General features: G+C 35.0%; 1 non-coding gene across 1 annotated transcript; it reads right to left on the reverse strand.

The window, feature by feature from the left end:
* Positions 1-10,135: 10,135 nt before the first annotated feature.
* On the reverse strand, positions 10,136-10,208 carry Trnam-cau (transfer RNA methionine (anticodon CAU)). Its single transcript has one exon. It is a non-coding gene; the product is annotated as a tRNA-Met (tRNA).
* Positions 10,209-14,421: the final 4,213 nt, after the last annotated feature.

The raw sequence follows: 14,421 nt of genomic DNA on the forward strand, positions 1-14,421 counted from the left end.
TTAGATTTTTAAGTTGATACTTTTTTTGCGTTCTGCCTTCTACTTTCCATAATATATATGTTTGTTCAGCCTTCTGCCTTACGCAAACGGTATTTAACATTGCTACTCTCTACTGTCTACATTCTGCTTTCTGCCTTATGCATGATGCATTCTGCTTTTTAACTTTTGTATATCCTTTCCAGAGTTCGACAATTACTACCGGATTTTCTGCATTGCAGGTTTCTGTCTTCTGCTTTTTGATTTCTGGTTTTTTCTGCCACCTGCTTTGTGCTTTCTGCTTTATGGTTTTTGAAGTATTTTTACTGCAAACTGCATTATGCTGTATACTTTTTTCATGCTGCATTCTGCATTTTGCATTCGGTTTTCTACTTTTTGATAAATGCTTTCTGCATTCTACTTTCTGCATTCTGCTTTCTGTATTCTGCTTTCTGGATACTATTTGTTTCTTGTTGTGGGATCTGCATTATGTTTTCTTCTGTTTTTATTGTATGCTTTCTGATATCTGTTTTCTGATATAAACAATCTGGCTTTTGAATCCTGCATTCGGTATTCGTTTCTGTACATTTCTGCCTGTTCGGAGGTATTATTATATTCTGCCTTTTGTTTGCGAAGATCTGTTTTACCTTTTGCATTCAGCCTTCTATTTTTTGTTATATGCTTTTTGAATTTAGCGTTCTGAATCTTGCTCTGTATTCTCTTCCGTCCTTTTTTCCTTAACTGGAGTATTATTATTTTCTGCTTTTCACTTTCTGATCTCTGATTTTTGCATTCTGCTATGATACCTTTACTTTCTGCATTCTTTTTCCTGCCTCCTGCCTTCAGTTCTGATTTCTAATTTTTGTTAAATGCTTGCTGAAGTCAATTATCTAAATTTTTGAACTTATGTTTCCATTTCCGCTTTCTGTATTTAACACTGTACATTACTGCTTATTCTGAAGTAGAAATGCTATCTGCCTTTTGCTTCTCACTTTTTGCATTGTTGTGCTACCTTCTGCCTTCTGCGTTATGCATTCTGCTTTCTGGTTCCTTGATCTGCCTTCTGCTTTCTACTTTCTGCAGTTTTTATTTTTGCAAACTACGTTCTGCTTTCTGTGATCTGGTTTCTTGTTTTGCCTTCTGCATTTCGCTTTCTACATTTTGTTTTATGATGAATAAAAAAAATCATATTTCATGATATCTGTTACCTGAGAAGGTTCATGCTACCTGTTGTATGTATTCTACACTGTACATTTCTGCTCTTTTCGGAAGCATAACTATTTTCTGCTTGCTTTCCTTGATTGATTTCCTTTCTGTACTATACATTCTGTGATCTTGCATCTGCTTTTTGTGCTCTGGCACTGCTCTCACACTGCTTCTCAATATTCTTTTGGTTTTAGAATTCTGCTTCCAGCTTTTGACTATTCCAAATCCAGCTTTTCTCTTCTTTTTGCTTTCTGGAATGGTACTTGAAGTATTCTGCATTTTGGTCTAAATTCTGCCCTTTACATTCTGCCCTTGGTGGACCCCTCGCAGCTCCACCTTAACCGGGTGCCACGTGAACCTTTTACCAAACGACAACGTCCTTTTCTCTGACCATCGTCATCGTCGTCGCCGCCGCCGGACAAAAGGATCTCGGATAGGTGCGGATGCGAATAAGTAAAACGGAACCAGCCACCAACCTCGAGACTTTCCCTTAACCAAGCAAGACGCAGAAGAAGCAGCGTCCTTCCTCCACTTTCTCCCCCCCAATGCTGCTGCTGTATGCTTCATCATCTTTAATGCGTTGGAAGGAAGAAGTGCCCGCCAGCCTGGAGCCAATCTCGTCTCCCCTCGTGTCCTGTTTCCACCCTCCCTTCCCTCGTGGGGGAGGGATGGGAAGAAAGAAGCGAATCTTACTCCCCACCTCAGCCACAAAGCAGAACTACTATGCTGAGCTTACTTTTGGGAAGGGGGGCTGGCGGCGAAAGACGTGCCACAATTTTTGGCGGGTTTTTTTTTTTCTGTGGGGAAGAAAACCAGAATTCTTGGAGTTGTAGTTCCACTCAAGCTGGAAGGTGTTTTAGGGACGATGACATCCCTTCAAGAGAGAATAGGAGCTGGGGAATTGTGGAGCGGTGAGGGACGCATAAATGCACAATCTATAAACGGAAGGTATAAAATAAAAGTGCGCCAATCGTAAAAAGTTGTATGAGAAACGAGTGAAATCTTTGCGTCATATATGCAAGTAGGGAGAGTTTGATAGATCTTTTGGGTTTACAACCTGAAGGAATGTTGCGGTTAAAGGGGAAATTTGAATTTGATTCGAAATATTACTGTTGAAACTGTTGTCGAGTTGCTATGCTGATTACATTTTTAAGACTGAATTCGAAAGTTTTACTTTGGGAATTTATTTCAAAATTTTTTACTTAACCAAAAGTATTTTTGTAGGACATTTTAATAACTTTAGAAGTCATTTTTTGATCCAAGAAGTCGCAATTGTTTTATTGGACACATGTTTGAGTTAAAAATATACATTTTTTATAATTTTTTTTACAAATTTCTCTTTAAAAAACAACTTAAAAAAAATCTGCCGCCAATCCAATATCATCATGTTATATGCAATTTTTTTATCCCTACAGCAAACTACAGTCATGCCTCGGTTTTGCACTGCCCTTGATTCGTTCAGCTGCCTTGGTTAAGCACGGTTTAGTGAGATTTTGGCTATAACCGTATGAAAAATCATCCAAATTTTGAAAAAAATATAGTGTTTTAGAATCGGGATGATGTCAGCTATCCATTGCAATTATAATTACATGATTTTTTTTTACAAAAGATCGTATTTTTCCTGTATTTTGAAAATGCAATGAAAAAGTACTCAACATTATTATTATTGCAATATGGGTATCAAATGATCGGGATACATTTCGAAAGTAATAAAAATTTTTTTTAAAAAATACACAAAATTTTCACAAAACTGCGTATTTTCGAATAAAAATACTCAAAATTTCAGTTTTTACCATATGGGTATCAAATGAACGGAATTCTTTCATACATTTCCAGAGTAATAACACAAGTTTTGAATATATTCAAAATGGTCACAAAAATGCGTTTTTTCGAAAAAAAATAATCAAAATTTCCGCTATTTACAATGTTGGTATCAAATGATCGAGATTTTTTCATACATTTCAAAAATTATAACACAAATTTATGAAAATACTCAAAATTTTCCCAAATTACGTATCTTCGAAAAAATAGTAATTATTGTTATTGCAATATGGGTATCAAAAGATCGGTATTTTTACATACATTTCGAAAATAAAAACACAAGTTTTCGAAAATACTCAAAATTTTCACAAAACAAAACTACAAAAATACTTTCAAATGTATGAAAAACTCCAATCATTTGATAGCAATCATCTAAAAAACTGATATTTTGAGTATTTTTTTAAAAGACGTAGTTTTGTGAAAATTTTGAGTTTTTTTCATAAATTTGTGTTAAAACTTTCTAAATGTATGAAAAAATCCCGATTATTCGATACTCACATTTAAAAAACTTAAATTGTTAGTACTTTTTTCAAAAATACGTAATTTTGTGAAAATTTTGAGTATTTTCAAAAACTCGTGTTATAACCTTGGAAATGTTTGAAAAAATCCCAACCATTTTGATACCAATAATTAAAAAAAAAATGATATTTTGAGTATGTTTCAACAAAAACGTAGTTTTTTAAAAATTTTGAGCATTTTCAAAAACTTTTGTTATTATTCTCGAGTCTATGAAAGAAAACCCGATCATTTGATACCCATATTGTAAAAACTGAAATTTTGAGTATTATTTTCGAAATACGTAGCTTTGTGAAAATTTAGAGTATTTTCAAAAACTTGTGTTTTTACTTTCGAAATGTATGCAAAAATCCTAATCATTTGATACCCATATTGCAATTGAGCAATTTTCTGAGATTTCGGTCATTCGATTTTTTCTGTATTTTTTAATCCGGCTGAACCTTTTTTGGCGCCTTCGGTATGCCAAAAGAAGCCATTTTGCATCATTAGTTTGTCCATATAATTTTCCATACAAATTTGGCAGCTGTCCATACAAAAATGATATGTGAAAATTCAAAAATCTGTATCTTTTGATAGAATTTTTTGATCGATTTGGTGTCTTCGGCAATATTGTAGGTATAAAAAAGGACTACACTGAATTAATTAAAATTAATTTCACTTTTTGTCACTTAAACTTGATTTGAAAAAACACACTATTTTTATTTTCTGATATGTTTTACGGGACATCAAAAGCCAACTTTTCAGAAATTTACAGAACGGGCAAAAATCTTTGATCGAGTTTTGAATTTTTGATTCAATACTGTTTTTTTTTTTCAAAAATCGAAATATCGGTCGCAAACATTTTTCGATATAAAAACGAATTTGCAATCAAAAAGAACTTAAGTGAAATTTTGATAAAGTGCACCGTTTTCACGTTATACCCATTTTCAGGTGTTTTTTTTTTTAAAATAGTCGAGGTTATTTATTTTTTTAAATGAGTGCCCAAATTTGTATGGAAAATTATATGGACAAACTAATGATGCAAAAAGACTTCTTTGGGCATACCGATGGCATCAAAAAAGTTTTAGCCAGATAAAAAATATAAAAAATAAAATTGCAAAAAAAAGAACTGATTTCGTACAAAATTGCTCCATGGCTAAACAAGAAATTGGACGAGCTTTCCAGTAAAAATATTTACGAGACTGAAAAGTCAAGCCTGTTGCAGCGACCTCAAATTTAAATCATTAAATTTGTCCATTTATCGATCCTCACCACAGTTCTGACCATGCGCGCTTACGCAAGCATAAATAATTTTACCCGTCGACTCGCGTTGCGCGACAAATAATTAAGCTTATGTACAGGTGTGGATCATGAGTCATCCTCACCTGAAAAGCCCTTTATTAAATTTCGCCAATTGTTAGGCAATCAAAAAAAATGGTTAAGCTTTCAATTATGAATGTGCGATGTTATTACACAGGGGAAATTGAGGGTGTGGCTTAACCAAATTCATTGGCATGTTTGTTCAATGGAGAATTCGACCTTCTCATTATTGACCAACATTTTTGAGAATGTTTTAGGAACATAATTTTGATATTCCAATAACATAATTTAAAGTTTCACGACAATGGTTCGAACCCATGACTTCCGATTTTGAGGTGTACTCACTACACCATACGGAAAGTCATGAAGAATTGCAGAGGTCTGCATAATTTAATTCATGAGGTTCATCGATGCTTCTCATCGAAACGGACCACTTTTAGTAGAACAAAATTTAGTAGAGTTTTCGGGGACTGACTATAAAAACCCCAAAATTCTTGAGGAGGGCAATTAGTTCCAGTTAGTTCCAGTCAGTTCCAGCCAGTTCAAGCCCAGTCCAGTTCCAGATCCTGAAGAAGCCCCAGACCAGCCGGACCCGCCAGCAGCCACCAGTAGCAGAGGCCCCAGTCCAGCCGGACTTAGCGGTGGAGGCCGCAGTCCGCCGGGACTTAGCCGCTGTGAAGAGTCCGTCGGGACTTAGCCGCTGTGAAGAGTCCGCCGGGACTTAGCCGCTGTGAAGAGTCCGCCGGGACTTAGCCGCTGTGAAGAGTCCGCCGGGACTTAGCCGCCGTGAAGAGTCCACCCGGGACTTAGGAGTTCGGGTCTGGCATGGCTCGGCGAAGAGGTCTGGAGGACAAGTCTGGCTTCAACGTAGAGAACTGGTTCGACGAAGATCTCAATGCAAAGTGATGTGATCGTGCGCGTAAAAGTTGAAAGTGTTACCGTAAAAATGTAATCTTCAAAAAGTGTAATATACAGATAAGTGAAGTTTACTGATCTGTTTTGACTCTACGAGTAAATATCACAAAAATCCTGAAAGCCTAAACCGCTCGGGCCGTTCACTGTTTAAAAGAAATTGCCAAAAAACCACAAAAAATACAATTTTTCAACATTTTTATTTTTAAAACCACTGTATCTTAACAAGGATTGGAAATAGGACAGTGGTCAATATGGAGACTTTTATGTAAATTTTATGTCTGGGGAATCGGTTTTTAAAAATTATGACGTTTAGACCACTTAAAAAAAACAGTGTTCGTTAATTTTTCTGTTTTTTTTTTTTAGGAGAGGCATACCATCTTGCATTTTTCGTGAGTCTTTTTGTCACATTTTAGGCTATTTTCACAAAAATTTTGAACGAAAAAAAATCGTCACATCACCTTAAAATTTAACTTTTAAGGGTGCACAGCAACCAAGGAAGTTGTTGTCTTCTTGTTCCAAAATTGTCAAACTTACGGACCCAATCCTGCAAGAATCTGATTGTAAAAATAGTCAAACTTTGTTGTAAATAACTACGAAGACAGTCATTTAGGGGATGAATAAAAAAATATTTCGATAGTTCCCGTAGTTTTGAAGATACTAAAATGTCTGTAATAGAATTCTGGGTGCAAAAACTATGGTTGATGTGTACCGTTAAACTTAAAAATTTAAAGTTATCATTGAATTGGCGTGCATTTTTCTTTCAGCGTATTTTTTTTTTCAAATAGCTCGTCTAATTTCCTACAAGTTTGTCTTTGACCACTTTTTGATACAATGCAACGGCTTAGGGATACAGCAATAATTAAATTACAAAATACAAAAGTATTTAAAATCTTTACACCAAATCCTTACGCCTTTCTCAAATGTTATTTTTGAGTACAATTGACTTCATGTACACAAAATTGGCTTATATAGGCCTAAGATAACATGTCTTAAAAGCTTCATTGAAATCGGAGAGGGTTGGGTACAAAAGTACCAGAAAAATCCTGATTTGAGCTGGACTTGCTCTATACCAGAAAAAAACCCTCAAATTTATTTAGACGTTAGTGATTCAATTAATATATAGCAACAATGTTTTAATTAAGCCTGACAACCCTCATAACTTTAATATCTTCACAGTTCCGCACTGTCAAAACTATTTTTTTCACGGATATTCCAAGGTAAGTTGCTTGTCTTAAAGTTCTTTGCTACAGTTGAAATTTCAAATGAGCGATTGTAATATTTTATTATTTAAACTTTACAAAAGGCAAAAAAATGTTTTTAAAAAACTTCAAAACTTCAATGATATTAGACGTGCAATTAACTGAAAATAATTCAAAATGCATTTTCCTGCGCTGAAAATCATTTTAAGCATGATTGGTTTTTAGCATTTCTTTTTTCATTTCTAGATAACTTTTTCAAAACAACCAATACGCCATGGGTATCCCATGTACATAGAACCTTTTAAAAAGCAAGCGAGAATTTTTCTTTTTTTTTGCCTTTTTATAAGTTTAAATATGGGTATTGGTGCCCTTAACCCGTGCGGCGAAATCCTTGTAGATAAAAGAAAGAAACTAGAGGTTTGTACTATCCATAGTTGCCGACAGCTATTACGTTGTTTTTCCTGAGTTGATGTTAAACACCAGAAAATGGGTATGATTTAAATACATGAACGCTTGATATCCTCCAAATAACCATTGAAAACCTGTCAACGACACACTCTTCAATTAAGGTTTGCCCTCTTAGTTCAACCTCCTCCATCCCCACCAAGGTGTCATCGTGTCAAATCGATAACCAACAGTCCTATATTTAAGGGGGAGGGGGTGGTGGGGGGATGATTGAAAGTAAGAAAAAAACCTAATTTAATTTCTTCAACGTCCAACAGAACGTGTTCAATGCCATTGATGAGTTTTCCAAAGTTGACCCTCCCCTCTTTAAAATTCCTGACCAACTTTTTTTCCCTCCCCGGAAGCATGACTTGTGATTAGATGAGCAACGGAACACGGAAAATCGAACTGCAAATTTAAACAAGTCCTCCTTCCTGACTTTCACTTAAGGGGAAGATGACTTACTTCCCCCACCACCCTCCGTCCACTTTGACAGCTACACCAAAGACCTGGGAAGGTGGAATTGTTGGTGCGTGAAAATTGATTCTTCTTCCTTCGTTTTTTATTTCTTGATTTTCGTCATTTTCCCGGTCGTTGGACGACCGCCGCCAACACTTCCGAGGTCAGAGAGCTTCCTGCTGTTGCTGAGGAAAACGAGGAAACAACTTAAGTACCTTACAATATCGAAATAAGGGAATGGGGAAAATTGAGGTTATTTACTCTTTTTGGAAACCTTGGAGTAAACAATTCGTGCGGGAGTGCGTCCAGACTTCTAGAAAAGAGGTTAGACTATTTTTTATAACCTCGATGTCTTTTTTTTTATTTCAATTATCTTTTTAATTTGATGAACGTTGAACAAATTCGTACCAACCTTTTCACCTAAAGTCTTGACCCAAAACCTTCATAAAGTCATCAACGGTGTTCACCCTCATCGAATCCCGGCGGGGCGCTCGTTAAACGCTGAACAAATGTACAATTCATGGCGATCTTTCTGGGCCCCGAAGACCAAGGTGAGTTCCGACGGCGTGTCTTGTGTCCGTTTCTGGCTGGCTTCCGGTGGTGCGGGAGGCCTGGAAATTGCCACCATGGACACTCGGTCACGGTGTGATGCCTTGGGAAAAGGTGAAGGGAACTCTGTCCTTGAGAGGGCTACTTAACGATGGAGTCGTTTGCTGAGGAACTCTGAAGTGAAGTACAGCAATCGTAACGAAGAAGCTAATAGAGTCTCGAATTTTTGTGTCGGCCAGGAGGAAGGAAGCAAGTTAATTTGTTTTTTTTTTTGGGAAATTGATGAAAACCCGTTAAAAAAAGATAATTGAAATTTCAACCCAGAATTTCAACATTTCGATGAAAAAAACCATTGTAACATGCATTTTACACCCGTAAAGTAGATATGCAATAATTAATTTTCCAAAAAATAAGATTTGACAATTTTTTTTGCGGTAAAAAACTTTTTGCCGGTTTATACACAAGAAAATATAAAGATTTTTTAACTAACTGAAACCTGCTAAAAATGTTTCATAACGTAGAGGAAAGCATTTTCAATTTATTTCAGTTGATTACACATAAATTTGTATTGAAAATTTGAACTTTTTTGTTTTTTTTTGGGCCGGCCGGTTTTTTGTTTTTTGTGTTTTGTTTTTTGGTTTTTTTTTGTGTTTTGTTTTTTTTTTTGTTTTTTGTTTTTTTTTTGTGGGAATAAACAGTTTGAAAGCCGCATATTAGATTATTTTTTTCAAATTTATGTAAGGCCGTTGCAAATATTTTTTGAAGTTTATGTCCCTCGACTCTGACCAAAGTCGAGGAGGGGGAGGGGGGGGGCAAAAAAATAAAAAAGTATAAAAATTAAAATTACGAGCCATGGATTCAACATTTTAATGAAAAAAGTGTTTAAAAATGCATTACACACCTGTCCAGTTGTTTTGCCATCACTAGTTTCCAAAATATCAAAGTATTGACGAAAATTTTATTTTTTGCGAAAAATAAAATTTTTGCGGTACTGTACATTAGAATGTCATAAAAATTCAAAACATTTTTAAACCAGTCCAAACATGCTAAATATGATTATCAATGCAGAAAAATGCATTTTAGATTGTTTTCAGTTGATTAGACTTCTATTTTCATGTTTTTTGGAAAAATATATTTTTTGCCCCCTGATATTTCAGACATAAACTTTGAAAAATATTTGCAACGGTCTTAAAAAGGTTTAAATACTCGACAAAAAATGTCATAAAGAAAACATATCATGAAAAATAAATGGTTAAATATTGTGTTAGAGGTCAGTTTTAGATGACAAATTCAAGGTTGATTTTCCAAATTTTGAAACAAAGAAAACGAAGTTGACTTGATACAAATAGTATAATAAAAAATCATTTTGAAAAATTCTAAGAATCAAATCATTAAAAATCGATTTCCTAGCTTTTGTTACTATATTCGTTGACTCCAACTTTTCTTCTGTCAAAACACCTGACTCAACCGATTCTCTGACTCTAATCAAATTGTTCCAAGTTGATGGAAATAAGATACGTAATTCCATTAACAAACTTAATTCACGATCTTAATTTAGGACTGGGGATATTCAGTTATCAGGTAAAAAAACAAAGAAATTGCAAATTAATTACGTTAAACTTTGGTCTGAGCGTAATTTGCATTTCTAATACTAGGCTCTAAACTTGGTGTATTCCTTCTCCGTATTTGGCGACTCTTACTCAAACTCCCGCTCCTACTGTGAACAAAAAAAAACAGCCGCAAAAAAAACCTGCCCCGAGTGAGGCTCGAACTCACGACCTTAAGATTATGAGACTTACGCGCTGCCAACTGCGCCATCGAGGCTTGGTGAAGGAGGGGAGAAATTAGCTAAAGACACTGTGTTGCTCGAACAAATCAACAGAGCAAAAGTCCATCAACAATGATTCCAACAGGAATGAGAATGAAACGTAAACAAACTTACTTATCAGCTCTCGAGCTCAAAACTGTTCAATTGAATCGCAAAACAACGCGCCAGAAACTTCGTGGTGGTGGTCTTTGCTCATATCACACACCAAGGCAAGGTAGCAGCTGCCGGTGTTCACCGGTGGTGGCCACACCGATTTAGGGATGGGTAGAGAAACGGTGAAAAACAGAAACGACAAACTATTATTAGATTAAGAACAAACGAACAGAGACACCGTCGAGGGAGAGTGTGTGACGGCGTGTGTGTGTTTGAAAATATATGAGGAGAGAGAGAGGTAAAAGTTCATTACTTTCCTATTGAAATATAATTCAAATGAGAATGGTGAGAACGGATTTTCAAATCGGGGCACAAGAGAGTAAAATTGTTAATTTTATTTTTAATTTTTTTAAATTTTCTTGGTTGTTTAAAAATACAAATCTTCAAATGAGAATCAAATTTTTTCAAATAGCTTTAATATTTGCCTGTTTGACCTAAGTGTCTCTTTCAATTTTAAGTCACAAGTGGGACTTTGTTTGAAACGAATTGACATTAACTTTATATGAACTTTATACTTATATAAAGGATTTGAATTTAATTTGAATTGAGCAACGGACGATCATAACAATCAATGAATGTGAAAGATAAAGAGGGGTTGAAAACAAGACAGTCTGAATTGATTTTATAAATGAAGGAACATTTATTTCTTCTCACACCCGATTCATCGTTTAGGAACCTCAAGCGGTTTGCTAGCTGCTGTGAAAAACACCAAGAATTCAAACGAAAGAGCAAGTTTTTCCCTCTATACTCCAGCGATGAGTTCAGGGAATTGAGATGTTCCCGGGTAAACTATCCCTTAACCTAAGGTAGTAGCAATTCGTGCAAGATTACAAGCAAGTTCAACATGGAGAAGTCAAGGAAGGAGTCAGAAATCAAAACTCATTCATCTCAACAGCGGTTGATTGTTTTTTGGGGAGGAGAGGAAAATTGCCAGCTCATTCCGGGGGCCAATAAGGGGAAAACCTCCCGGGAAAGTTCCGGAAGAAAAAAAAACATCCATCGTGGAATGCTTTTATCCTTAATTGATGTCATCATCGACGATAATGTGCCACGGTCGTTGAGGTATTGAGAGAAGTACCATTTTTTGTATTTTTTTTGTAAGCTATGTTTCATTTTAGTTAATTTAGATTCAATAAAAATAATTTAAAAATTAAATCAAATTTATTTAATTTTCTAACAACCAACACATATCTAGTATCATTCGTTGGATGAGTTATTGTTGAAAATAGAAAATAAAATGCATCAGTAAACTTGTTGTCTTCTAAAAGCAAATATCAATACATATCGGGCACACGTTCTGATATTTTACGATGCGCCATAATATTTTTTTTTTTTTTTGAAAAAATATGATTAGTTAAGGATATTCGATTTGTGTTATTCCTAAGCATTTCCAATAAAGAAAAAAGTTTCAAAAATGCAAATATTGGCAAAAATAGTAGAATTAAGACTGTTTTAAAAAGTTTTATTAATTTTAATAAAAGTTTTCGTAAATGAAATACTTGTCCATCTTTTTAGGTCGGAATGGATTGCATAAATGTTCCATTAGGATGCCCACAATATGGGATATTTTTTCAAAACCTCGCTTCACAAGCTGAATATTGTTTCTTGAGCTATTTTAGAAAATAAGGAAAAATGTATGAAAAACCCAATTTTCTTACGGGTTTAATTCCCGTATAAATCCCAAAAATGAGATTCTTGTTGGAAATGTAATGCTCTACAACTTTCTGCAACACACCAAAGCTGTAAAATTAAGCGAATTTTTTAAAGTAATTAATCAATTTCGATCAAAATTGGCACCGATACTTAAAATAACAAAAAAATATGTTTTCCACTTGTGGAGCAGAAGGTCATTTTAATCTCACTTGATTTAATGTTGAGGTCTGATTCTAAAGCAATGCACTGCCCATGATCGCATAAATTTCCCATACGCATTTTCAACAAGTTGAGAAAACGAGCTTGGAAGTTTGAAAAACGTTTTCTCATTAATTTTAAATATACAACCAGTATACTCTAAAATCATTCAACATAGTTCTCATACATGCTCTTGTTTATGCTTTTGATAAGTTTGTATTGAAATTTGTCTTGATTTTTCTCTTTCAATTCAAAAAAGTACGCAGGATGGGACCTGGTATGTGAACATTTTCTACATAGTGCATCAATATGTTCGCAAACCAGCCCGATCGCAGCATGCTGCCTAGGTAACCCCAGTAGTAAACAAATTTTTCAGCAGAAAATGGAGAAAATTTGCATTCTTTTAAAATGATTCAATCAGCCATTTGGGAGATTTGTGTGACCGTGAAATTGATGAAAACCCTTCAAGATGGCCGGTCTGTATAATTGCTGACTATATTTAAAAGATTGGAGTATCCGAAAGGTATGTTCAGGACATAATATTTCGTAGAGGGACTGGTTTGTGAACATTATCACGATGGGACTCATATTTGAACATTTTTCAGATGGGACAAAAAAATTTGTCGTTGATTACTGAATTTCTGGAACAAAGTGGTAAATATTATTACTTTAGCTTAAAGGAACACAAAAAACGAAGCCATTCCAATATCTAAGTCAAAATAGACAAAAATGCATATGGGACATTTATGCGAACATGGGCAGTGCAAATCTACAGAAATTGAGTACATTGTTTGTACAACTCAATATAATCCACGTAACCTTATCTTATGTTTGGGTCAAATTTTCTTGTGTTTTTCTCCACCTGCTGTTTCTTTTAAATAAAGAGCAGTTCTCAATCACAAAAAGAAAATGGGTAATTCTCTAGGGACCATCCACAAACCACGTGGACACTTTTTTGGTAATCTCAACCCCCCCCCCCCTCGTGGACAATTGTCCATACAAAAAAAATCTTTTTTGTATGGAGCGTGGACAATCGCCATACCCCCCCCCCCTAAAATGTCCACGTGGGTTATGGATGGTCCCCTACCAACTCACACGAAATCGGGAAAAGTTGCCCCGACCCCTCTTCGATTTGCGTGAAACTTCGTCCTAACTTTTGTAACTTTTTTTGATACCTCGTGACGGAGGGGCGGTACGACCCCTTTTATTTTTGAACATGCGAAAAAAGAGGTGTTTTTCAATAATTTGCAGCCTGAAACGGTGATGAGATAGAAATTTGGTGTCAAAGGGACTTTTATGTAAAATTAGACGCCCGATTTGATGGCGTACTCAGAATTCCGAAAAAACGTATTTTTCATCGAAAAAAGCACTAAAAAAGTTTTAAAAATTCTCCCATTTTCCGTTACTCGACTGTAAAAAAATTTGGAACATGTCATTTTATGGGAAATTTAATGTACTTTTCGAATCTACATTGACCCAGAAGGGCCATTTTTCATTTAGAACAAAAATTTTCATTTTAAAATTTCGTGTTTTTTCTAACTTTGCAGGGTAATTTTTTAGATTGTAACAATGTTCTACAAAGTTGTAGAACAGACAATTACAAAAATTTTGATATATAGACATAAGGGTTTTGCTTATAAACATCACTAGTTATCGTGATTTTACGAAAAAAAGTTTTGAAAAAGTTACTTTTTGCGTAACGAGTTAATGGGAGAATTTTTAAAACTTTTTTAGTGTTTTTTTTTTCGATGAAAAATACTTTTTTTTTCGGAATTCTGAGTACGCCATTAAATCGGGCGTCTAATTTTACATAAAAGTCCCTTTGACACCAAATTTCTATCTCATCACCGTTTCAGGCTGCAATCATTGAAAAACACCTCTTTTTTCGCATGCTCAAAAATGAAAGGGGTCGTACCGCCCCTCCGTCACGAGGTATCAAAAAACGGATCTCGAATTCGTGATCAGGGACAAAAGTTACCCCTTAGGATAAAGTTTCACGAAAATCGAAGAGGGGTCGGGGCGACTGCTGTGTGAGTTGGCGGAGAATTACCCAAATCTTTTTTTATATCAGAATATTTTGATTTTGTTGAAACTATACTCGATAATACGATTTTCTCATCAATTCGATTCTATTTTTTTATATGTTTTAATGGACAATAATTTACAACTTTTGAGCTACAGGGTATGAGAGGACTTTAAGTTTTA

Source organism: Culex pipiens, chromosome 1 (genome assembly GCF_016801865.2).
Source record: "Culex pipiens pallens isolate TS chromosome 1, TS_CPP_V2, whole genome shotgun sequence".
Classification (NCBI taxonomy): Eukaryota; Metazoa; Arthropoda; class Insecta; order Diptera; family Culicidae; genus Culex; species Culex pipiens.